The following is a 25850-nucleotide window of genomic DNA, read 5'->3' on the forward strand; positions in this document are numbered from 1 at the left end:
AGTCATACCTGAATTAGCACTGACCTTAATGACCATTTCCAAAAAGCTTGACCGGAAAAGTCAAACCACTCTGGTAAGAGGAGGAGGTGAGGTATGTCTGACAGGAGGCATCATTGGCGGAAGAGAGGACTGGACAGGCGTCTCTCCCAACCCAGAGAACTAGCCTTTATGAGGCCAGGCTATATTTACCCTTCTTGGAGCACCCAGGACTTTGATTTGTTGGGCAAAAGGAAACTCTAAAAGCTGGCCTGGCAGCCACAGTCGCTGGTGTATGGTCTTCCTTTACCCATTGGGAGTGTGCTGAATTCTGTGCTCCCTGCCAGCATACAATCACTGGGCTATCTTTAGGTGCTTGTGGTGTAACCCCAGGAGAGACAGAGCATTACAGCTGGTTTACATTTTCCTAAACAAAGCATACACACTCGGAGATTAGGCACACCATTTCCCTGAGCTCTGTAGGATATTACTCAGTTCTTTTGTTTGGCACATCTCCTTTTGTTATTGTTATTTTAAGGTTGGGGAGAGTAGAGATTTGCTGAATAGATGGTTGACATTTATGTAGGAATGAAGGCCCATCTGAAGATGGACGAACCTCTCATTATTCAGCCAAATGTGTGCTGTATTCCCAGACTTGCCTTCTGTTTCCTTTCTTCTCAGCCCTGGTGGCACGTTAGAAGCTTGATTGGAGTAGAGTGGCACACACCTACCCCATGCCACCACAGAGATTCTGATTTGATTGATCTGGGGTAAGGCCTGAACATTGGTGTATTTTTCAGGTTCCCTGATGATTCTAGTGAACAAATAGCTAATCTCAGAGTATAGTGAAATGTAATTTGTTTTCCTTTTTCTCCCTTTTTCACACATCCCAAAAGTGGCACATAGGATGCACATGATAATTCTTTCTCATCATCGAAGGAAGTATATGTTCCATAAATTGAAAATTGCCTAAATTTATGAGCAATAACATCTGTTGCTCTCTTGTGCCACTTGAAGCTCAACTGGTCTCTGCTTTCCCTCCTTCAACTTCCATCTTTGCAGGGAACCCCTTGTCTGCTGGGAAGAGCCCAGCTGTAGCTGCTAAGGGCCTTCGTAATCCATTGGGCCTCTCTCCAAGCCCCAGGCATCTTTCTCTGGAAAAACTGAGATGGGACAATGCCTGCAGTGCTCAGACTTTGGCCTGCTGTCACCATTATCCGCTGGTTGAAAGGCTTCATCTCCACTCTTGAGGATGACCATGGTTTTCAGCTTGGCTGACAGTAGACATTAGTGCTTGTGTTCACTTCTCTAATGATGGAATCTCTCTGGGCAGGAGTCTTCTGAGTCTCTTAGGGTGATAGCAGGCCAGAGAAAAATGGTGTCGAATAGCTCTGAGCTGCATTTTCCCCCACAGTAACCAAAATCAAGACTTGGTATAGGTCTGAGAGAGCAAAGAGCATTGTGGAGTACAGTCAGTGCTGAGTGATCACCTGCTGGGCCTGTGATAAGGTAGATGGAATAAGTGTTCTAACTGGTCCTTTTGTCCTCTGGCCTGTGGGCACAACTGGATGTCTTGTACATTTTTCGTGGGCAGGTAAGGGAAGAGTGGATTAACTCATCGTTCTGCCAGTGTTCTGACATCATGGGAGTTTGCATGGCTTTTGGCTTGTTTTGTGTAATTTATTGCGGCCTGATTAAATAGCTCTCTGTGAACGTTTGAAATTAGTCCATAGATATAGAAAATGTTCTTTAAGCATTTGATTATTCTCTACTTAATTTCTGCCGCCTCCTCAGCCTAGTCTCCCTTTCTGATTCCCTGAAGCTGCCATTGCTTTTGCATTTATACAGCCTTGGGTTTATGTTCTCTGTGCCTCTCTCCTTGTGATAAAGATTTTTTATTCTTTTACTCCCGTGTATGTTACATCCTTTCATGCGTTCGTATAGCCCGTCACTGGACTTGAATATGGAGCTAGTCCTTCCTTGTTCCCTTTGACCTTTGGGTTTGGTTTGGCTTTTCTAAAGTTGTGTTCTATGGATTTAACAGCCTTCGTCAGGATCAGTTCTCTTCTTTTATAGGCTGACTCACAAATGCTTTTCACCAATAAGAAGTCTTATTTTTAAAGTTGTGTCCAACTGGCCCAGAAAGGGCAAATATGAAAATGGCAGCTGATTGATACATTGCAAAAATCAGACCTTGATCCTCAAAAGTCCACATATTGTATAAGATGGTAGAGAGGTGATGTCTGGAAGAGAGAGTGGACATCAGCGGACACCAAGCACATCAGCTCCTAATGAAAAGTGCCCACTCGGAAAGACTGCAGAGGACGTGTCTTAGGGGAGAGCAAGGACGGGGGAAACCTCTGGGAGGTGAGGCTGAGTATATAGGGGAGTTAGCTGGGTGTGGAGTGATAGTTACAGAAGGCACAATGGTCAGATTTGAGAATTGAAGGTGAGAGAAGGAACAGGGAAGTTCAGAATTTTATGGGAATAATAATAGAATCACTTACGCTCAGGGGTCTTACACATTTGGTGTTGACTATTGAGAATAAAGATAAGGAGTTTCGTAAATTTTGTGTCAGTTCTCTTTGAGAAGAATGGGCACTAGCCCTAGTGGTAATCTTGATCATTTATTACTCCTTACAGTTGCTGAATCTTTTATACTTTTATTCAAAGCCAACCATAGCAAGCTGAGTGATCATCAGTATTAATAATCCCTTATTGATTAATACATATAGGATTCAATGGGACTATTTTTTGATATTACAAAAAAATAAGGTGGTTAATTTTAGATTATCTTTGGCTAATCATTAAATATGACATTTTGCTGTCATTAAATAGGTTATGCAGATCAGCTTAACAAGAGCAAGTCAGTCACCACAGCCCCAACGTTATAGTTTTCATATTTTTTATAACTTGTGATAAAATTAATATTACCTAGTTCCTTTGTCTTGAAAATATAACACGTGTATACCTTTATTTAAAAGGCAAAGGGAAAATATTTAAAAGATTTAGCAGATTATTCATAATTTGCTTATTTCATTTTGCTAACAAAGGAAGAAAATGTGCTCTTTGTTTGAAAAAACACCCCAGACCATGGCACTTCCGTTCGCAGGCTTTTGTCCTCGGCCTCAGAGTTATAAGTGGCCCAGGGGCCTTCTGCAGGCTCTGAAGGTGTGTGCTGGCCTGGAGCAGCACAGGACTGCTGCTGGTGACCGGACTTCTAGGGCTGCCTGTTAGTGCTTTTGGTAGATATGGTACGTACTCCTGGGTCTGTTTAAATGAGCTCAGATCAATAGTGTGTGGGATAGAGTTGATGGTTCCAGATGTCTTTTGAATGGGTGCCTAATGTTTCCGTGGTGCCTTGGGTGAGGTAACTGTTTCTGGCAGTAGACAGGCAGTAGTGGGTGGGACTATTTGCTGTAGAAGAGGGCAGTCGTTCTCATTTAGTATAAAGATAGGAGCCTAGTTTCCCCAGTCACTCTCCAACCAGGAAGGGCTTTTCATTTCCAAGTGTGGAAAGAGGCATTTGTTTGACTCCTTTGGAAGTGATTGTCTGATGCCACCTTTCAGAGTTGCAGACACAGAGTCAGGTCTCTTCTTCACTAGGTACAGTGTGGAGTCAGATGCTTTCGCCAGCCTGAATTCACCGTCCATAGCCCAGACCAGGCCCCATGGGCTTTGTGTCCTACCTCACGGTGTGTGTTCTTTTTGAGGGATGGCAGGGATGAGTGGCCATCACTCGCTCCTACAGCACCTTTGTGTGGGGTGGGAAAATGCACCCCTCCTGTGTGGATGCTCCTCCTCACCAGGTGTATGGTTTGCTTAGTGAGGCTGTGGGCTGAATGTCATCCTCTGCTCCCCCACCCTTAACTGGGGAGCTTGCACTACTGTACATGGTGGCCAGTGGTGGGGACCAGGAGCCTGGTATTTGTTCAGGGTCATGAGCGCTAATGCCTATGTGGATGTGTGTTCATCCTTCATTGCTTGTTACCCAAATGGTTTTTACTACAAGTGTTTAATGTCCTTGAGATTTCAGCTAGAGTCAGGAGCACTGGCGGGAGAGTAGTAAACTTACCTTACAAATGAAAAGTGCTCAGACCTCCACTTTAAGTTACCTGCTCAGAAAAGCTTCCGTGACCAACTTGTCTTAGGGCCCCTCTTATTATTCTAAGTTCCTGTAACCTGTGCATTTCCTTTCTGGCACTCAAATTTTGTAGATGTGTGCTTGTTTTTTGTCTATATCCACCACTAGACAGTAAGTTCTCTAAGGGCAGGCACTGTGTTTTCCTTGACCAATGTAAATTTAACGTCAAGTATAGGGCCTGATATATATACCACACACTCAATAAATACTTGGATGAATGAAGTAAAAGGTAACAAGACACGTTGGTCTTCTGCCAAGAAAATAGTGACTTTGGGGATGCCCAGGTATACATCTCATTCTTGTGGGGGTGCCCAGGTGCAGAGGAGTGTCTGTGGCTCCTCTCTGCCCTTCCCCCACATGTCCCTTTCTTCCCATTTAGAGACCCTATACTTGGTTTCATTCTGGTGACATTGAACTTGGTGAGTCTATCCCTTCAGAAGGGAAAACTCACTCTGGACTATGGAGCTTGCTTCCAAGGAATTCATAGCCTGCCAGGCAGAGAGCATGTGTCCTATTTGCTATTTTTAAAACGCACTGCCCTGGCTCTGGTTAGAGGCCGCACCCATTGGGCTCCCAGCTGCCTGCCAGATTTGTGCTGGGCAGTGCTGTGTAGGAGTCTTCCTTGGTAAGTGAAGTATAGCGTAGATTTTGTTCATGTGTGCTGCTGGGTGCCTCCCAGATTACTGTTTTCTCAGGACACGGTTCTCATGTGACATAAAAGCGATGCCCTTTTGGTTTATTTTTTGACTTTTTTTTTAGTGGTGGTATAACATATGTTCTTAAAGGGCATATATCTTAAGTGTACCACTCAAATTTGTGTATATATAAACATCTGTTTGTATTGACAGGGTTCAGTTGGGAGTTGAGTCACTATGAAATTTTGGGAATAAGGGCGTCAAATTACAGGAATTAGACCTAACACAATTGTAGGAGGAGATGGGGGAGTGACGCTCCAGATGGGAGCATTGGCGGTCAGAGAGGAGTCGCTACCCAGTCTGCCTGAAGCATTGGCATTGGTGGACAAGTCAGAGCTTACAGGGAAGTCTGAGAAGCCAGGCACATCCATTGCTGAAGTGCGACCACCACAGGGGAACTCCTGGAGAGTTCTGTGGGAAGCTGTTGCCTCTGAGTAGCTACTGTCCAGTTGGGTCCACAGCCAAGTGTCTGGTGGTGGACCTGAGGCTCTTGGTCAGGAGGGTCAGCAGTGAGAAAGAAGAGCTGGAGGCAGTGTAGAGGAGAGCAAGGACAGGCTGGAACCTTCCAGGCACCTCTGTCTCTGTCCCTCACCACAATGGACTGCTAAGACCTTTAGAGAGTGATGGCCACTGCTTCAATTCCATCTTCCAAATCTCAAACAAGTTCCTCTTTTGGCCAATTCTAAGTCAGAACTCTTAACTGGGGATTCTGGAAAACATAATCTAGCAGGCACAGCACTGTCTGACATTCTGTGTAGCCACCATCCAAATCAGGATCCCAAAGCCTCTCTCTTGCCCCTTCCTAGACAGTAACACCATCCCTACCCCTAACCATTATTCTCCCTGACTTCTGCACCATGGATGTGAATTGTGTTCTTGATCTTTATGTAAACAGAGTCGTGCAATATGTTCTTTTTTTGTCAGCCTCCTTTTACCCGCTGTTGATCTGTAAGTTTCATCCATGCTGCTGCATGTTGCAGCAGCTCGTTCCTTTTCACTGCTGCCTGGTGTTCCATTGCATGACCGTAACTGCAACTTCTTTCTCGTTTTGCTATCTGTGGTCATCTTGGTTGTTTCCAGTTTTGGAGTCTTGTCTTTTGGTCAACACAGACATTCATTTCTTTTGGATGTGTCCCCAAGAATAGAATTGTTGAGTTTTAAGGTAGACATATGGTTAGCTTCGAGAACTACTGCTGAAGAGTTTTCCAAAGTGGTTGTACCAGCTTACACTCTCAGTGTCTAAGAGTTCCCGTTGTTCCATATCCTTGTCTACTCTTGGTATTGTCAGTCTTTAATTTTAGTCACCCTAATGGGTGTGTAGTAGTATCTCATTGTGGTTTTGATTGACATTTTCCTGATGACTGATGATATTGGGCACCTGTTCAGATGCTTTTTGGCAATTTGGATGTCTTTTGTGAAGTACCTGGTCAACTCTTTTGCCCGTTTTTCATTGGGTGTCTGTTTTTTTGGTGTGTACAAATCCTTTACATATTCTGGATATGAGACTATTCTCAGTTACAAGTAGCCCTTTGATTTTAAGGAGGCATGTTCCTTCTGAAGCAGGGAACAGATGGGGGTTCAGGCATGTTTGAAGAGGGAAGCCTTTGAAAAAAATGTGGTTATTTATTGCTCCTTTCTCAGAGAGCTAATACGGTTTAGGATTGGAAGTTAGCAACCCAACTTATACATGATTTTAAAAACAAAATATTGGATCCACAGATATTTCTATTACTTTTTAAATTCTATTGCTTTTTAAATTTTTTTTTATCTTGAGCACTTAAGTATATTTATGTAAGCCAGGAATTTAATTCATTCCATAAAGATTTGAATGTTTGTAGTGGATCTGACACTCTGCTAAATGCTGGGGATAGAAACCTGACTGAGAGAAACGCTGTCTTCCAGGAGTGGAGTCTAGTGGGAGGGGTTTAGGAACAGAGGAAAGATCGGTACCTAGGAAGAAGGGAAGAGCAAAGTTGTTCAGAGTAGGGCTCAGAGAAGTTGTGATACTGAAGCCCTGATGGATGTCAAGGTCCATACTCATCATCTGCCTTAGTTCAGAGAAGACTGAAGGAGGTTGAGTGTGTGCGTGGGTAGGGAAATGTATTGTACAGGATGTACAGGCAGAGCATGGCATGTTCCTGGAGCAGCAAGCAGATGTGAATGGCTGAAGCATGGGGTGCATGTTGGGAGGGACAGAGTGATGAGGATGGAGGTGAAGCAATGTCAGCATGGGCTGGCAGCCAGAGAGTTCAGTCTGTTGGCGAAATGACGTCTTTCAATGTGTGTACCAGGGAAGTGGCATGATTAGATTTGTTTAGAAAGATCACTTTGGAAGAAATATCGTATATGAATTGAATTTCAAACTTGAGGCAGCATCTACAACCTTGTGCACCTATGTTCATAGCAGCATTATTCCCACTAACCGAAAGGTGGAAACAACCCAAGTGTCCACTAATGGATGAATATATGCATGCAATGGAGTATTATTCAGTCATAAAAAAGGAATGGAGTTCTGGTACATGTTACAATGTTGATAAACATTGACAATATTATGCCAAGTGAAACAAGCTGGACACACAAGGACAAATACTATATGATTCCACTTATATGAGATACCTAGAATAGGCAAATTCATACAGACAGAAAGTAGAATAGAGATTACCAGGGGATGGAGGGGAGGGGGATACGGGGAGTTATTGTTTAACAGATTCAGAGTTTCTGTTGGGTGTGATGAAAAAGTTGTGGAAGTAGACAGTGGTGATCGTCATACAACATTGTGAATGCCACTGAATTGTACGGTTAAAATGGCAAATTTTATGTTATATGTATCTTACCACAAAAAATAAAAATAAAAATCCCACCTTGAGGCAGGATCTACATTTAAGACTTGAGTGTTGCTGGAGTCCAGGTAGAGAGAATGCAGTTCGAGGCAGTGAAGATGGAAAGGAGGGGCTCTATGGGGAGAGCTTTGGAAGAGCACGTGGGAGCATATCTACACTCTCCAGAACGCAGCATAGTGCAGTGCTCCACCGCCCTATTTTTGGCAAGGAAAAGAGTGTGGGGAGTCAGGCCGATGTGGAGGCCAACACCTGGAATTCTGGCTTGGGTGGATGGCAGTTTCACTAGGGTTGCAATTCAGGGGGAGGAACAAGTTTGGAAGAGGAGGTGAAGAGTTCTGTTTTGAGTAACCTGACTTGGAGGTGCCCTATTCTGTGGAGATGTCCAGGAGAGAGTTACAAAAATGGTGCAGAATGGAAGAGGGCCAAGGACAGAACCCTAGGAGCCCTCCTCTTTATCAGTGTGGCCGAAGTCGAGGAAGATGCAGGGAGAAGCCAGAGAGGAGAGCTCAGGTGTATAACCCTCTGTCCTTTAAATTGGCTTTCGGGTTGCTCTTAGTGGGGTCACGTTCTCTCTTGGGGTGTTCCCTCTCCAAGTCAGGCTGTGCCTGGGAGGACGGACGTCGTGGAGTGCTGAGGTGGCTGTGGTAAGGTGGACTCCAGGAGCGCGTTCGGTCTCAGCAGGGCAGTTGTGGGAAAGTTGCACCTCCTCTGATTCTCGGAGTCTTCTGTCCTCCTGGCTTCTTCTGGTTACATCCTACATATGACGAAAAATGGACAGCTTTTCGCCAACATCAGTCTCAGGATAAAAGACATCTGTAAAACCCTCCAATCCCATGGGTAGCATCAATTAAGATGTCTGTGTTTATGGCAATTTTTTGTTTTTTTTCTTCTTCTCCCCAAAACCCCCCAGTACGTAGTTGTATACCCCAGTTGTGAGTGCCTCTAGTTGTGGCATGTGGGACGCTGCCTCAGCATGGCCTGATGAGCAATGCCAGGTCCGCGCCCAGGATCCGCACCAGCGAAACCCTGGGCCGCCGAAGTGGAGCTCACGGACTTAACCACTCGGCCACAGGGCAGGCCCTGTGTGTTTATGTTTTAAAGGTGAAGGCATTTTTTCATAAGTTTCATAAGTTTGTGAACGAATCACCAACATTCTTTTGTGTGATCAGTGATTTGGAAAATTATTGGGTTTGGAATTCATGACCCGGTGCCTTCCCCTGTGCTTCTGAAAGTGCACAGCTGTCAGAGGGGCAATGCTGGGTTCAAGACTTCCTGTTTGATTCCTTGGTTGTGGTATAAACTCTGTCCTGAGACGCTGTTGGGGGAGGGCTGGGAAGTGTAAACAGACTAAGGCATTCCTCGTTTTCGTTTGGGAAGCACTATTCTCAGCATTAGTTACTTTTTTAAAAAGATTGTCTAAGAGTCCAGGTCACCAAGCCAAGCCCAGCTGAGTGCTTCTCATCCCGAGGAACGATGGCTGTGACTTCTTTCTGTGGCCTGCTCCGAGTTCCCGACATGTTGCTGAATTGGCAGCAACAGCAAGTGGATACTAACTTCTGTCTTCCCATCCATCAGCCTCTTAAACCTGACTAACCCATAATCGTCTTCAGTTTGGGGAGTTACTAAAGCCCCCCTCTAGAGCAATGGGAATGTTCTAAAATGAGTTTGTGGTGATGGTTGCATAACTTGGTAAATTTACTAAACATCATTGAGTTATACACTTAGAACAGATGAATCTTATTCTATGTAAGTTCGACTCTGGTCCTGAGCGCTGCACCGTCCCCTGCCAGATGCCGCCCTTCTTGGGCAGCCAGAAGCCCTGCTCAAAGTCCTCATGGTTCTTGGTTCATCCTGCAGGGTCGTGATGTCAGGAATTTGGCACAGCTTGTGGCTTCCACCTGGCTCCTCTCTAGTTCTCTGCCCAGGGCGTCCAGCACCTGACCTGGTTGGAATATCTACCAGGCAGAAGCCACGCCCATTTCTGTTTCTGCGAGAGGGTCTAAGGTGAGAAGCTCAGGTTTTCCAGGGCCCAGAGGCCAATTACCCAGTTTGTGGTTTATTTGGATTCCGTGACTCTTTCTTTTTCCCCTTGCTGCTTGGCCATTTTATTGCTCTGTTAACACCCAGTTCCAGGGTAAACAGAATTTCCGTGAAACTAAAATCTGAGTGCAGTTCCATTTGTAAGTTCAGTGGCAGAAGAGGGGAAGTAACGATTCCAGTTGTCTACATATTCTCTAACTTTTTTGTCCTCTTTTGCTTTCTTCCCCAAATTATCTAGATGATTGGAAATGAGGTAAAAAAATGTCCCTGCCTTCACCCCAAATGCCACTCCATCTGGTTGGATTGCAATAATATGAAACAAGTTTGTTTCACTATCTGATTATTATTAATTTTCCCTTGAGGAGCCATTAGCTTCATGATGGCAAAGATCTGGTCCACCTTCACTGTGGTATGTCAGCGCTTGTCACACACCAGACTGCTGAAAAACAAACTTGCTGTTACTAACAGGGATTGAGGCTTTAATGTCAACGTGTAGGTTCAGTTGCCCCACAGGAGGTAGGCAGTCAGAGCACAAAGAGGCCGCCTTTCCTGCTGTCGTCCCAGCGTGATAGTTATTGAATTCCCGCTAGCCTCATGTTGCGGTTAGAGGTGTTCTGGGCTTCTGGCCAGACGTCTTCTGAAATATAAGGTGGCTTAGTTAAGGTCCTTTAACAAAGTCTTTATGTCTATAATGTCCAGTATCTGGATGAAATATGTATTTAAGTTGAACAGAATACGTTCTCTTTTCCCTGTTTTAAAGTGAGTGATATTTCTAAAGGTGGTATACTAAATCTGGACCCAAAAGGGGAACCTGAGAAGGTGAGGTGCACCCGGATCAGCTTGGTCATGCTTGGTACTGAGTGGTCCTGAGTCCTGGCTACAGGCACAGAAGTCTGCTGGTTCACGAGTGAGCAGATGGCAGCCTTTGGTTGCCTTCCTCCTAAGGATGGCTTCCCTGGAGTTAGACCTGCCTAAGGCACAAGTGGTGAGAGGGTCAGGCTGTAAGTAACACTTTATAATATCCCCTAGAGAGCACTTGGGTTCTCTTAGATTTTAGATTTCAGCCCATGCAGCAAGCCGAGGAGTTGACCTTCTGTGTACCAGAGCCAGCAGGCTGATTAGCAGTAGTCGTGCACCTGTCATAAATTAGGTGCAGGTTTTAGAACATCAGCTGGTGGACAGGGAACAACTCATAACCTGGAACTGCTGCTGCTGGACCAGAGAAGGAGGCCTGAAGGCGGCACTGGGCCTCGTGACCATCACATGTTGGCATTTTAGGACGAGGGTGGGTGTGAAATAGAGCCTCCAGGCCTTTGGGGTACACCACCTCATTTCGTTGGCATGGAACTGAGTAAAGATGACTTTGTCTCCTGTAGAAAAACTTTGGTAGGTTGCTGGCTTTCAGCCCGGAGTAGTTGGAATTTTGGAGCCCAAAGGTCTCATGGCAATTGATTTTTGGCAGTTGGGCTTTGGGAGAAAAGAAATGAAAGTTTTGGCTACACTTCAGCACCCCCTTTGATGGGGTGGGTCACCCCCAGGGCAGGGGATGGTGTAAGTTGGGAGAAGTTATGGGCTGTCTACTTTGAAGAGACTGCCAGAGTATAGCTTGGAGAATTTGTAATATTTCTTAAGTTATAAGAAAGAAAAGCTTGTTGTTATTCCCTTTCTTTGGATATTTCACTTGTCACCAAATGGACTCTTTCCCAGCTGAAGGAGTTAGGGATGTAGCTGCGGGAGTGATCATCGATGATGTCAGAGAGGAGTGAGAGGTTTGGCCTTGAGGAGCGTTTGATCCAGAGAAAACTTCTGTTTCATTGGGAAGAATTATACCTAACTCCCATGCACTTTTAAGCTAATTTGGAAGGGAAAGTATATTCTATTGAGCTGGTTTAAGATTAGCCCTCTTGGTTTATTTCTGCATATAGAGGACATCTGAGGTTTTCTCCATGAAAACAGTTGAAAAAAATCATGGCCTTGGAGCCACCTAGGGCCACTGTCTCTGTGGCCTGGAGCCGAGGCAGTCCTGGTCGGTTTGCTGGGTGTGTGGGGTGGGGGGGAGGGGCACACCTGCCTTTGGAAAACAAAGATCTTTTCCTTTGTAAGCTGCCAGCTTCCTGAAACAGCTGGGTCTTACTCTCCTGTTTTGCAGCCAGTCTTCTCAGAAGAGCATACTTGTACTTGCTTTGTCTCCTCCCTCCTTCCCTGTTTCCATCCCCAAGAACTCTGTGGGGCATCTGGTGAATCTTTTCCTTAGACTCTCTAGCCCCTGGGGGCTCTGAAGCCACGATACCGGTGATCCTGAAGTATCTGAGAAAGGCGACTGTCCTCCTGGAAGGTACACTGAGAGCAATGGTCGTCTCATGGTCAGAAGCCGTCCACAGATGCATAGGGAACTCAGCTCTGGCAACTTCCTTGCTCTTCTCCCACCCCATAAATCAATAACAAGTTAATAACAAACTAATCATCACCAGATGCCTCTTCTCCTTTTCTGTAGTTCTGTGACTTTAGACAAGATAGCCTCTTAATCTTAACCCCCTTTCCTTACTTGTGGCCCAAGTAAGACTTTCACTGATCTTTTTCCTTCTTTCCTGGCACCTGCTTTTCCACTAGTGTGTACACTAGGTGCAAGTATAAAAATTAATTATTCGTGGGGCTGGCCCCGTGGCCGAGTGGTTAAGTTCGCGCGCTCCGCTGCAGGCGGCCCAGTGTTTCGTTGGTTCGAATCCTGGGCGCGGACATGACACTGCTCATCAAACCACGCTGAGGCGGGCGTCCCACATACCACAACTAGAAGGACCCACAACGAAGAATATACAACTATGTACCGGGGGGCTTTGGGGAGAAAAAGGAAAAAATAAAATCCTTAAAAAAAAAAAAATTTAATTATTCGTCCTGCTAACCAGCGCCACATGGGATAATGGGTAGACGGACATGGATATAATTCTAGAGCAAATGGAAGTGTTGACAGGGAGGTATGTGCCAAGGTGAGAAGGAACACACAGGAGGAAGTGGTTACCTTTGCCTGGGGATTGGGTTGATGGGGTCATTTCAGTGTAGTCTGGAGTGATGAGTAGGAAGCTCAGGTGGACGGGGAGGAAGGACATATTGGGCAAAGGGGAACGACGTGAATAAAGTTGAGGGAGCTTGTAAGAGTCTGGTGCTTGCTAGAAACTACAACTGAAGAAAATAGTCTGTGTTTGGAAATGTAGAAAATAAGGCTGACATTAGATTTTGATGAGCCTTTTGAACCTTGCTGAGGGTTGGTATTATTTCCTAAAGACAGTGGAAGACTGTAACAGGATCAGATTTGAGGCAAGGGGTCACGTTTGCCCCTAAAAAAGAGCACTCTGGTATTCACGTGAAGGATGGATTGGAAGGGAGTTAGGATTAAGAGACTATAAGGCAAGCTAGAGGTCACGGGTGCTTCTGCCAAGATAATGGTCAGGAGATGAACTTGATAAAATAGAGGTCGTACAGAGTTAGAATCAACAGGACTTTGCTTTTGGTTAATTGGACTAGGGGGTAAAGACAGAGAACAGTTTGAGACGACCCCAAATTTCCATTTGGTGGGTGGAGGTGGTGGCATTTGACCATATGAGGGGGTGTGAATTGGGGGAAGAGAGCAGAAGTGTTCTGTCTTGGACTCCCTCGGTTTGAGATACCTGTGGGATGTCTAGATGCGGATATTTAGTAGCATTTGGATCTCAGGAACAAGGTCAGAAAAGATAAAAGTTTAGGGGTCATCCGATTTTATGAAAGAGAGGGGCAGATGAAATAATTGGAGCCATCTGAGAGAACTGAGCAGCGATGAGAATAGTCGTAGGAGAAGCCAGAGACAAAGCTGTGGGAGGAGAGTTTCTAGGAAGAGCTATAGAGAAGAAGGAAGTGAGATAAGGATAGAAAAGTGAGCCTTTCACAATTAGAAAGCCATTGTCGACCTCAGGGGAGTGATGGAGACAGAGGCCAGATTGGAGAGGGAGTGAAAAGATGACCAGAGAAGAGTCATTAGGAGGTCATGAAGTGGTGACAGCAAGAGTAGACAGCTCTTTCAGGAAGCTCAATTATGAAAGCAAGAGGGAGAGTCAGGAGCTTGAAGGGCGTACAGGGAAGGGGGTGGGGGGGAGGGGGTGTTTAAAGAAAAGAGATGCTTGAGCATATTGGCAGGCCAAGGGAGAAGTAAGCTGGTAGTGAGGAAGAAGTTTGAAATGTATGACGGAGGGATGGTGGTGATGATTGTGCAACACATGAATGTGCTTCATGCTACTCAACTGTATACTTGAAAGTGGTTAAAATGGAAAAAAATGTGTGATAGTAGATGGAGCCAGATTCAGAGGAGAACAAAGGGGCTGGGCTGGACAGCCTGTGACCAGTGGGACCCATCTCTGAGGCACGGGGGGTGGGGAGGCCAGTAAATGTGGAGGCTGGAGAGCAGGAAGGTGAGGTCTTCCTTGTCTCTTTTCTCGACCATATGAGGGCCAAGGGCATTGAGAGTGGAAAGGATGAGATGGAGTGGAGACCTGAGAACGCAGAGGTGGGTTTACTGGACCCAGTGTGGGCAGTGTTGAGGCCCCATGTGGTTGCAGGGATAGTCGATACAGCTGCATCAATCTGCACTGCTGACTTCTTTTTCTCCAGCGGTTTAGAAAAGTTGTTTTTGTCCCATCCGCATTCCACTTCTGAAGCTGATGTTTGAAGTACCCAGCTCTCCATGTCTGGTTGCCACCCTCCCTCTCTACCCAGTCCCTAGGCACCCTTATCGGAAGCTGGTGCAGAGTGAGGTGCACAGTAACCCTCCAGCCGCCCTTCATCAGCCTGCTTCTGATGAAGCACTGCCTCTGCAGGCACCTGGGCTTGTGACGGCTGCGTGGTTACTGACGCACGACTCGGAGTTAGAAATAGCATGGGTCCTTCACTTATCTCTCTGAGGAAGTGGGCTGGGGGCTGCCATATGGCATTTCATGACACTGATACCACTCTTTTTTTCTAGAAACCTGTTTCTTTTTATAGGGGACAGTCACTGTGAAACTATTTGGCTGTTGAAAACATGCTGCCTCCAGCTCTTGGCTCCTCTCCTGCTCTCCTCTCCTGCCAACAAGAACAGGTCCTGAGCTGGGTGCAGGGGCCTGCTGTGCAGAGCACGTGTAAGGCAGGTCTGGGGCAGGTAGTAGTCATGGAGAAGGGGCAAGTCCCCAGAGGAGCAGAGGGCAGAAACCGTCTGGGTTCCCTGTTAGGATTCCCAGACCTCCTTGTGTGTATTCCTTCTCCCAGCCTGCTGGCACTTGCCTGAAGACACTCAATCCATTTTCATTTGATATGACTTCTGTCTCATATCTTAACAGAATTCCACCTGAATCCCCAGACGTCTGGGCAGGCTGGAGAAGCTCATTTACCTATCCATTCATTCATTCAAGAGGTAGTTATTGTGAACCTGCTGTGTACTGAGAACTATTCTAGGCATGACGAAGGAGCAGTGAACAAAATGGCAACAATCCTTACCTTCATAGAGCTTACATTCTAGAGAGGAAGACAGACGATAAATAAAGAACATTTATAGTATGTCAAGTTGTGGTTAGTGCTTCGGGAAAAACCAGGGAAAGAGGATTAGCAGAGTGGGGAGTCAGTTTTAAATGTTGTGGTAGGGGAAGGCCACACTGAGAGGGTAATGTTCGAGTAAACACCCAGGGGTGGTGAGGGAGTAAGCCATGCACGTGCCAGCTCCTCTAGAAGGTGCCCTTGCAGCAGAGGGTTTTTCTCTGTTCACTGCAGTATTATTTCTAGAGCCTAGAAAAGGGCTTGACACGTAATGGATGCTCAGTATGTTTTGAGTGCAGGACTGGACCTGGGGGCAGAGTATTTCAGACAAAAGGAGCAGCAAGTGAAAGGCAGAGGTGAGAGTGTGTCTGAGTGTGTAAGGAACAGCCAGGGAGGCCACTGTGGCCAAGAGGATGAGCGAGGCGGTAGCAGGAGGAGGAGGGGAGAGAGGTAAGATGTGTAGGGGTGCAGGTCTCATGGGGGCTCCCTGAGACCTTTCCAAGGGGTCCCTGAGACCAAAGTGACTTTCATGATAAGACTAAGATGATGTTATTTGCCTTTTCCCCTCTTGTCTGCTTGTCGGTGTTCAGCGGGGTTTTCTGGAGGTCACGTGATATGTGATGTTGCAGCAGACGAACTGCAGAAAGCAGATATGAAAATCTGGCTGATTTCTTACACCAGACATTAAGGAGATTTGCAAAAATGTAAAACAATGTCAGCTCTTCTCACTAAATTTTTCTTTTGGAAAACTTTTTTCATAAAATATTTATGTTAATATGTTAATTGATTGTTGTTTTAAAATGAGTTAATAAATATTGAATTTTTTTCTCAGTTTTAACTTCAGATACAGCAAATATTGACAGTTCTTTGGGTCCTCAATATTTTTAAGACTATAAGGGAGTCCTGAGACCAAAATTTTGTGAGACACTGTCGTAGGGCCTTATACTTGTAGGCTGTTGTGAAAATCTTTACTTTTATGCTAAGATGAGAGCCATAGCCATGGCTCTGGCTGAATCAGTCAAGATGAAATTTAGTGAAGATAGTTAAAAGGTCCTGATGGGTCTTGAAAACAAAGCACATAACTGTAGGTGGGGAGGAGCTGTTTTGGAAGCAACACTGACAAAAAGAGTTTGGGGTGGTACTGTACAGTGTTGTCAACAGCTTGGAGCACGTTCCAGTCAAGCTCTTTTCTCTTTTAGTTGAGGCTTATGTTCTGCTGGAGGAGATAGACAATAAAGAAATAAATATAAGTATACTTAATAAATATATATATTTAAATATATATTTTTTAAATTTTAAAATAAATGTAAGTATACTGTGTCAGGTGGAAGAAAAGCTGAGGAAAAACAAAGCAAGGTGAGGGGGACAAAGAGTGATGGGAGGCGGGTGCTCTTTCATGTAAGTGGGGAGGAAAGGTTTCTCTAACCAGGTGGTATTTGAGCAAAGACCTGAAGAAGATGAGGAAGAAGCCATGTGGCCTTTTGGGTGGAGAGCATCAGGCAGAGAGACCAGGAAGGGCAAAGACCTTGTGTGGGCAGCCTGCTGGGGTGCTTGATGAACAGGAAGGAGGCCCGTCTGGCTAGAGCCTAAGGAGCACAGGGGAATGTGGTAGGACACGAATGAGGAGATGGACGTGAGGGCAGCTCACTCGGAGCCTTATCAGCCCTTGTAAAGACTGAGCTTAGCTCTGAGATGGGAAGCCATTGGAGCATTTGAGCAGAGGCGTGACCTGGTTTGACTGACAGTTAAGTGAATGCTCTGGCTGCTGTGTGGGAAATACGGGGTGGGGAGGGTGGAGGGGGGGCGGATTTGGACAGTGGAAGCAGGGAGAGGCTGTTGCAGTGATCCAAGTGAGGGATGGTGGTGACTTTGACGAGGGTACTAGAGGAAGAGACGCTGAAAAGTGGTTAGATTTGGGCTGTATTTTGAAGATAGAACAGGCAGAAGTTACTGAAGAATTGGTTATGGAATGTGACAGAAATTAAGATAATTCCCAGGGTTTTGGATTGAGCAGCTGGGTGGATGGTGGTGCCATTTGCTGAGATGCAGAATACTAAGGAAGAAGCAAGCAAGGGGCAGGAATGGGAATCAAGGGCTTGGTTTTGTGCGTAAGTTTGAGATGCCTGTCAAATATCCAAGTAGAAATGTCAAGTAAGCAATTGATTATACAAGTTCAGAAGAGAGAAAATAAATATTTGGGTGCCATCAACTCTGTACTATAAAATGGTGCTTAAAGCTCTGGGACTAGAAGAAATCATCAAGGGCAGAGTTTTTCAAAGTGGGTTGTGTCTGATTAATGGATCATGGAATCAATACAGTGGGGATCAGCAATTTTTTTTTAGATGAAATAGAATAGAAAACATCAGAGTATTGCAGTAGAAAGGATATATTTTGTCTTGTGAAACTTTTAAAAGATTACATTTATATAAAAATATACAGAGAGATAACTGTGTATGATTTTTAAAGTTTGAAAGCCACTAATGTGTAGGGAGTGAATGTAGATTGAGAAGAGACCCAAAGACTGAGTGATGCCATGGCCATTTCAATATGCAAAGGTTGGGGATATGTGAGGAACCAGCCGAGGACGTGGGATGCAGCTAATGAGGCAAGTAGAGACCCAAGGGAGTATTTGTCCTGGAGGCCAAGAGGAGGGGGTGAAGCGTGACTTGTGCTGCACATAGGCTGAGGAAACCAGGATTGGGAGTTGACTGTTGGATTTGACAGTGTGGAAATCACGCGTGTCCTTGGTGAGGCATTTCCATGGAGTGGTGGGGATGAAGCCTAATTGTTGGAGGTTCAGAAGATAGTGGGAGAAGAGAAAATCGTGACCACAAGCACAGACAGTGCTTTTGGGGAGTGGAGTAAGCTAGTCAGAGGGGCTGGGGTCAGGGTTTTAAAGAAGAGAGGTCTCATGTTGATGGGAATAGTTTGGTTTGGCACGGAGGGCTCAAGGCAGGAGAAAGGGACCAATGTGGGAAGTGATGTCGCTGAGTGAGAGAGAGGGGAGGGGATCGATACACAGTGGGAGGGTTGCTTTAGGTAGGCATGTGGATAGTTGTCTTTCATTGTCATAGGAGGGAAGGCTGATGAGTTGGGTATGGACATTAATGGTAGGAGCTTGTGGAAGAATGCTAAGAAGGTGAAGAAGCTGAAAACCATGTGAAAATAGAAATGGTTGAAGGAACTGAGGAGACTGTATAGAGAGCAAATAGTTGGAAGGCTGTTATGTAAGAGGAACTAATTTTGTTCTGGATGCCTCTAAGAGAGAAATTTTAGATCACTGGGTAAAAAAACTATGTTTTTTAAAAAACGAATGATTTTGGTCTTCTACATAGAAATTGAGTACTTGGGAAATTAACATTTGAGGCTGTTCAAAGATTGTGAAGACAACTTCATAAGGTAGAAAGTTGCCTGTCATTGGAGCTGTTTGCATGATGTGGATGACATACAGAAGATGCAAGTGTGTGATGGCTGATGAGACTGGATGACCTTTCATGTCCCACCCAGCCCTGACCATTGTGTGTTTTGTGATTTGTGGCAGTTGGTAGTAGGCGGACTGGACAACTGAGAAACATCTACATTCTGTTCCAGGTTAATCTCTTGCCAGTGTTTGTGTGTTCTGGGCAAGCGTTATAAAGCTTTAGCTGCAGGCTCTGCCCCTGGGAGAGGGCGGTAATTAGATGTTGCAGAGTGCTTCCTGGGACCTTGCACTTTCCCCACCAGCTCTCCAGTCATCTTTATGGGATATTTACAGCCCTTTGGACTGCTGCCGCTTCTCTGAGCTCCTGTACTGTAGTGGCCCCAGAGGGCACCCTGCACAGCTGCCAGCCAGACCGCTTCCTGAGTCTGCACAAGCACAAGTGGCTTGGTAGCCATCTAGTCAGCAAAAACTCGTTGAGTGCCTACTGTGTGCCTGGTACTGGGCACATAGTGCTGAGCAGAATAGATGGGACTCACTCTTCTGGAAAAGAACAGCTTTTGGTTGTGCTTTCCCACAGCCTCAGAGAGCCTTTCTCCCCAGTCAGAGGCCCTTTCACCGCCTGAAGCCCGGGGCCTAGCGATGCTCTCAGACCCGTGGGGCAGGAGGGTGTTGGTCTCTTTGTAACTCAGCTCTGGATGCTCAGTAGTGGGTGGGCTGAGGTTCACCTCCTGTCCTGCCCTGAGTTCCTACAATGAATGGAGAAGCGTTAGGAGATTCGAAAATGCTTTGTGATTGACTCCTCAAAGGCACTGCTGATGGCCAGGGTGCTGGAACCTGCTGAAGAGTGCAGCCTGGTGAGCGTGTGTGTTAGCACTTAGCCTCCCAGCAGCCAATAGGAAGAGTTACTGTGAAACCAGACTGCCCTTCCTTCCATTTATGAAAGAACTCCCCTTTCAAAGGGGCAGACACAGCGATAAATGGTGAGAAGAAAGAGAGTCCTGTGTTATGTGTCCTTGCTAAATTTACTTGAAACTGCATATCTTTTGATAGCTGGGCAGCTATCTTCCTAGCAGACAGGGTCTATCTGTTATACTTGCAGGTTCTGGCCTTCAGGCAGCGAGGGACCAGGAGCATGCATTCTAATGAGCTTTTATTTCTCAAGCCACATTCTCAGGTGGTTTTTCGTAATGGCTAAGGCCTTGGGCTCTGCAGTGGACAGTCTGATGCAAAACATGGCTGCACTGCTTTCTTGCTGTGTGATCTTTCAACTTCTTTAAGCTGTAGTTTCCCCATCTGCAAAATGGTGATAATATATTTGACCTCATGGGACTGTGGTGAAGATTAAGTGAGATAAGGTATGGATCTCCAACTAGCAACTATTCAGTATGTTAGCTGTTTTTACCGTTATTCATAGAAGTCCTTTCATCGTTCTTGTTTTAACATCCAAATTTGGTGGGAACTTGTTGACACAGATTTTATTCCTTTAGCCCCTCCCACCCAGTGCCATTATCACACCTTGTAGAACAGATGGAATGGAGAGGGTAAAGAGTGATGATGGAACAGAGAAAGTTGCGAAACATTTTTCTTCCCTTCCAAACAGAACTATCTGCACTCTCTCACTCCGTTCTGTAAGTAGCCATTTATTAGCCTGAGTGTAACCTTTTGTTGCTGGGACTATAAACTACTAAATAGTCATAACAATACTACCATTTATTGGGTGTTGCTATGTGCCTGGCACTGCTGCGCATTTTGTATTCATTACCTCAATTCCTGCAAAACCCTGTGATTCGATGGGTATTACTTTCATTCTGCAGACGAGGGAACTATTTATAAGACCCTGGGGCTTGGGCCTTGTTCTTTTTGACTCCTCGTTCTCTGGATTGCCTGGGACAGGCATGGGCACTGGCACCAGTACACCCATCGTGTTTGTTGGGTGTTTGGTTCTGACGTGGACTTCTATGGTATGTTTGAGGTGACACCCACAAGGCAGAGGTCAGTTCGTTTCTGACTCACTTTACTTCTCAGTTGTGTAGGTGTTCTTAACTTGCTTTTCCTGAAGAAATAGGTTATTAGCAAAAAGTAAAAATAAAAAGTTAGAGAAGATATAACGTAAGAGTTAGGGCCATACCAGTGTCTTTCAGAGCTGGAGACTTGGAAGAGAACCCAGAGGTCATCTGGTCCAGGCTCCTCTCAAACCGCCCTGGAGAGGGCCATTTCACAGACAAGAATACCGTGGTGTGAGGCTTTGTAACAAAAGTGCAACGTTCTTGCTAACTACTCCTCTTAGAATATCACTCCCTGCCAGGCTGACCATTCCGTTCTGAGATACCGCTTTTCAGTAGCACGTTCGAAGGCTCCTCTGTAACATCTAACCACTTCTCCTCCACCTCCCCCAGCGACAAGAGCCAAAACTAATGCTTCTCCCCAGGACTGGTCTGAGCTGCTGGGCTCCCGCACGGAATCCCCTCATCAACTCCACAGCAATGTAGTACGTTTCCACAATAGGTCAGGCTACAGTACAAAGAGCTGGCCCCTGCCCTAAGCAAGCTCTCAGTCGTGGAGGAGACAGCCGTGGAAACAGTGTCCTTGTGGAATGGTTGGTGCAGATGAGGAGTCGTACCTTGTGACTACAGAGCAGGTGCATGGAGTGGGGAGGGACATGGAGGTAGGGGTGGGGGCTAGTTTCCTGTTTCTTCAACATCCTGTTAAGTGGCAGTTTGATGCTAAAGATGATGGAAAGTCAGAAAAGAGCTGAGGATGGAGTACACACAGGAACAAGAATACATGAGAAAGACTGCTTTCCTTTTGTATTTTTGAGCTTGTTCCCTTATCTAGAAACCTTATCAGAGGGCTCTGAGAGATGAGAAGCGCTTGGTACAGGAACTGGGAAGCGTTAGAGGTGACAAGGAGGCTCATTCCCGGATGGTCTGATTGTCAGCTCATTGACCCCCAACCCAGGCGAGGGCCTCAGTGTCCCCATCCACAGATGATAGTGACCTGAGCCGCCCTTGTTGCAGAAAGACTGGTCAAGAACCCAAGGCATTTGGCGACCTTGGTCCTTGTTTCTGAGGCAAGACACGAAGGAATGTCTATAATCTGAAGCACATTTTTCATCTAAGTTTCCTCCTAATGACATTTTGTATACCTGCTTCTAACATCTATTTAGACAAGTCACACCTCTGACTGACTAGGCTGGGAAAGGAACATTTCATAGATTCCTGTATGAGACAGATTGGCACATCTGGTGTATTAATGGTGCAGTGGCTAGAGAGAAAATTAAATTTGGCTCTAGTTTCGTACTCTGGAAGTTTAATTCTTATTTGTTGTTTTGTTTCCTTTTTCTATTTTTTCTTTTTCTTTCTTTCTTTCTTTTTTTTTTCGCTGAGGAAGACTGGCCCTGAGCTAACAGCAGTGCCCATCTTCCTCTACTTTATATGTGGGACGCCTGCCACAGCGTGGCTTAACAAGTGGTGCATAGGTCCACACCCCTGGGATCTGAACCGGCGAGCTCCAGGCCCCCGAAATGGAACATGTGAACTTAACTGCTGCACCACTGGGCCAGCCCCATCCTTTTTCTATTTTTAAAGATAATTCTCCCTCTACCCCTCAAATAACCACTCACCTATTCTAAGAGCCAGAGATTGAGTGTTCTCATAACCAGCCATGAGTCAGACAACCTTTTACTCCTGTTGTAAATAGAAACATAAACTCTGTTCCTGTGTGTACTTCATAGGCTGTCTCTCCAGCACTTTCCTCCACAGCCAAGGAATGTGCAAGGCTTCTGAGTCAGCAGTCAGCTGCCACGGGACAAAACACGCAGGATATTGTCAACTGGCAGAAATTGCATCGATGCCTTGGAAACCTGGCATCCTCTCCTCTTCCTGTTCCCTCCTCAGGCTCCTCGCTCCCTGTAGCCCTTCCTTCCACACCTTGGCTTTTCAGTCCCCAGGATTTCTGGCACCTTCTGGCCAGGTTTCCTGGTCTCTAGGTTCCTGTGATTATGAATGTTGATTTTCCCAGGATATTGGGATGTATGGTACACAGGGGTGGTCTGAGAGAGACCAGGAGGAGCGGGACCTGGGTTTGACCTTTAGGAATGAGGGAAATGAGGGCAATAATAAAAGTGGCCCCTCTCCTGTAGTTCTCCCCAGCTGCTCTCAGTGTGGATCAGAATGCTGGATAAGTTCCCTTACGAGATGAGGCAGTGCCGGTCCACAGAGTGACAGAATAATGAGGTAGCACTCTCGAATGTCTTCCTGCTGGGGTCATTTGCTTTGCAGAGTAGGAAAAGCGAGGCAGCCCAAGGGAATTAATATTGTGTAGTCTTACCTTGGGTGCCTGCCGCATTGTTCCAGGGACCAACTTACCTCTATTTATCTGTTGTCATTAGTGACCTGCAGGTTGAAATCCCTTAGGCTTGAATCTTAATACTTGCCTGCTGCTCAGAAGCAGGCGCACTGCAGCTGTTTGGGAGCTGTGGCTGATCCCTGTTAATTTCAAAGTATTTTATATCAACAGAAGGACTGGGGGCCAGTTATTAATGAAGGTATTCATCTGTGGTGGGGTCTGATTTGGAAATTATCTGTGGTAGTTACCAGCTCTTTGGAAGTGAATATTTGTTTCAAACAGAGTGGGCTACAGCCTACACGTTCTTCTTTGAAAATAAATGCCTAAGACTCTGAGGGAGGTATGAGCATAGGACAGGCATTATGGCAGGCGTTATGGGGAAAGCATTTTAGAAGTACATGTTGCAGGAGCTTTAATGTGTTGGTTTCAGCAAGAACATCAGGCACTGAGTGCACCAAATCCTGTCAAGGAATGGAAGGTGGGGCTGCTGTTTAGGAACAAAGAAAATCATTTTCTCCCTTGACAGGAGGCAGAGAGATCAGACCAGGTGTATTCAAAGCTTTGCAAACATTGTGTCTCTGGTGGAGTTAAAGCTGACTATAAACACAGGTAGAGTATGCAAGGTCAGGATTGCAAAATGCTGTAGGCTTGCCAAAAAAACAAATAAAGCTACAGAAATCCCCACAAAGAAGGCAAGTGGCAAAGAGGGCCCCTGATGGAGCGATCACTCTGGTACCTTTGTTTCTAGTCACTGATTGTCACATCTCACCCTTTCTTCTGCCTTTGGATAAACACATCTGGCTTTTTCTGCCCCTACAAGCCATCTTTTAACTACCTACCATGTCTAAGATAAGAGTTGGTTTATATGATAAAGAATGGGCTCTTTTTAGGAACTTTAAAATATTTCTCTTGCTTTTTACTGCTACCTAGAATAAACTTTTATTTAAGGAAAACTGAAGGTTAGTTCCAGTTAATTGCATTCCTTGCTGGCCTCCTGGCCGTGTGGATGTTGGGACAAGCTGTGTTTTTAGCAGTGTAGTTTTCATATCCAGAGCCAGGAGGGGTTGTGGAGTAAGTGACATATTTGAGATGAGAAGGTAAGTCAGTGTCTTTCAGATAAAGAATTACTGTCTTCAACTTGGCCTCCATGGAACACAGAGAGTGTTGTGCCTGTTGACGTAGAAAAGGGGAAAATGGCAGTTCCTTGTATTTAGTTATTGCTTTCTCTCGTGAAACTTGACACATCTCCAGTTGATTTGGTTTAACCTTATAATATCATGGTGAGGTGTAGGAAGAAGCAGAATTTTATTTCTCCTTCACGAAGGGGGATTTTGTTGCTCAGTGGCTGACTCAGTGTCAGAGCTTCAGGACAGAGCATGGGTCTCTTCTGTGTCTGTCTTCGGAGAATTTATTTCATCAGCACATACAGTTTGGGGGCTCCCACTACCCTCAGGTTGGTTCACTCCTTGCTTCTGTGCCCCTCCTGAACACAGTGGATGAACAGCTCCTTCCTCCGCCTTTGCCCATCTCCAAGAGTAAATCCTCTTTAAACTAAATTTCCAGTGCAGTCCTGTCTGTCACCTTCATGGTAAGTTGATGATGCACCTGTGATGAACCATTCTGACTAGAGCACCAGAAATGAGTACTGTGACCGAGAAGATTTTCTCAGCACTGAACTCAGAGAACTTCAGAATTGGAAGAGAGTTTTAGAGATGGTTCAGTCTAACCTCCTAGTCTTACACAAGGGAAAATTGAGGCCTAGTGAGGCCAAGTGACTTATACTGGTTATTCAGGCTCATGCAACCAGTATCTGACAGGTGTGGGCTCAGAGCCATGTTAGTGCTTGTCTCATTACTTGCTAAGGCTTAGTTTTGGTCTTTGGCCCTTTACCTCCTCCCTCCCAAAAATAGTTCTAAGTGGTAATGATAAATAAAACATGGTAGAAAAATGTTGAGACAGACCCAAAGGAGTGGGTGGATAAAAGAGCATGTAAGGTGCCATTTCCCATCTTAAAGCTTCTATCCAGCAAACGTAGGATGGTAGGTGTGTGGATGTTTTTGATAAGTGGAAGGAATAGACATCATCACCATTATTGTTAAATAAGTTTGTGGGCAAAGTGGAGTGGCTGTAAAACCTCCCCACCCTGCCACGGGCCACATGCAGTGGCAGGAGTTTTCAGTCCTTTAAATCCCTGCTGACTTTGTGCTGCCTAGACTCTGTGACACTGCCCTTGTTCTCTTCAGGCTGCTCTCCACTGTGCCTCGTCATCTTTTTAGAGAGCTCATCTCGTTCTACCAGCCCCTTACAGGTGGATGAGTCCCAGCTCTCATCCAGAGCCCCAGGCTCTTCTCTTCCCATGGATTCTCCTTGTGTGATTTTACCGGCTTTCGTAGGTTCAATTCTCACCTGGATGCTACTGACTCCCAAATCTGGGGCTGGGGCTCCAGCTACTCCACTGAGCTTCACATTCATACCAGACAGCCCAGAGAGCGCCTCCACTAAGGCAGCTCAAATGTAACAGGTCCAAAACGGAACTCGCCACCCGACCCTCACAAATGAGTGCTGTCTTTAATCCGTTGGCCTAGTGTCACCATTTACTCAGTGGCCTAAGCTGGCAACCTGGGGATCAGTCTTGACTCTTTCAAGTGTAAGATTCACTCACAAGCCTTCCTATTTTACTTTCTATCCCATGTCCTGCGTTTCTGCCCTGCCTGGCTAGCACTTATTTATTCTGAGAGACTCAGCTGTCGCTTCTCAGAGGTTCATTTTCAACAAGGACCCCTCCCTATGATTTAGATGCTCTTCTATGTTCCCAAGTCCCTGTGCCTCTCTCTCTAATGACACTTAGCCTGCTA

General features: G+C 45.7%; 1 protein-coding gene across 50 annotated transcripts in view; it reads left to right on the forward strand.

Annotated features, from left to right (window-relative positions):
* Positions 1-25850, forward strand: part of MICAL3 (microtubule associated monooxygenase, calponin and LIM domain containing 3) — a 199541-nt gene that overhangs the window by 60506 nt on the left and 113185 nt on the right. Inside the window, exon 1 of one of the 50 annotated variants that reach the window (XM_070618881.1) lies at positions 20135-20276. The exons of the other annotated variants lie outside the window; for them this stretch is intronic. The gene's annotated coding sequence lies outside the window, so the exon portion shown is untranslated. Of the gene's footprint in view, positions 1-20134; positions 20277-25850 lie in introns of those variants that run through there. 50 annotated transcript variants of the gene reach the window in all.

Source organism: Equus przewalskii, chromosome 5 (genome assembly GCF_037783145.1).
Source record: "Equus przewalskii isolate Varuska chromosome 5, EquPr2, whole genome shotgun sequence".
Lineage (NCBI taxonomy): Eukaryota > Metazoa > Chordata > Mammalia > Perissodactyla > Equidae > Equus > Equus przewalskii.